Source organism: Manis pentadactyla, chromosome 15 (genome assembly GCF_030020395.1).
Source record: "Manis pentadactyla isolate mManPen7 chromosome 15, mManPen7.hap1, whole genome shotgun sequence".
NCBI classification, from domain to species: Eukaryota; Metazoa; Chordata; class Mammalia; order Pholidota; family Manidae; genus Manis; species Manis pentadactyla.
Genome location: NC_080033.1, coordinates 57,745,999 through 57,746,695, shown reverse-complemented (window position 1 = coordinate 57,746,695; position 697 = coordinate 57,745,999). Strand labels below are relative to the sequence as shown.

Genomic DNA, 697 nt, shown 5'->3' with positions numbered 1-697 from the left:
GGGGAGGGGAGCAAATCACAGGACATAGATGCCTGGCTGGCTTGGAGAGATGGCAGGTGGAAGACAGGAGACAGGCAAGCATCTAGGCTCTGGAATCAGAGCCAGCTATGTGACTTGACAAATCACTGAACCCTCTAAACTTCAATTCCCTTATCGGCACATTTTTAATACCCATTTATATGAAATTTCTGCCATATTCACTTGTTGCTTGGGTTCTTGGGGGCCATTTCTCCTCCTGAGCTAGCTTTGCTTTTTTATGGGCCTCTTCATGAGTTTGTAGCTTCCTTGTGTAGGGGCCATGCTACCTTCTCTCTGTATCATTCCAATTTTAGAACATGTACTGCCGAACCGAGCACTTGAGCTATTTTTAAATAGCATCCTACTCTTATTGCATGCATGTGGCATTTTCCCTTATCTGAGTATCTTCTTTTTATATTTTCTTTTACTTTCTGCAGTGTTTCTATCTCCCCTAAGTTCCTTTTTCTCTTTCTTTGTCCCTGTCATCAAGGTAAAGTTTTCTTTCAGTGTCTGGAAACAGTGTCTGTTCATTCACACACTAAAATGAAACACTTTGTAAAAAGCTGTTGGCAGTTCTGTGTGGGCCGGTGGTCTCATATTCGGGAGGGGACCTGGTGTTTCTGTGGGATCCCAGCTGACAGTACCTGTAGATCTTTCCTCTTGGAACCTCAGAAAGGAA

General features: G+C 43.6%; 1 non-coding gene across 1 annotated transcript; it reads right to left on the bottom strand.

Moving 5' to 3' along the window:
- Positions 1-247: 247 nt before the first annotated feature.
- On the bottom strand, positions 248-356 carry LOC118918783 (U6 spliceosomal RNA). Its single transcript, XR_005027262.2, has one exon. It is a non-coding gene; the product is annotated as a U6 spliceosomal RNA (small nuclear RNA).
- Between the last annotated feature and the right edge of the window lie 341 nt (positions 357-697).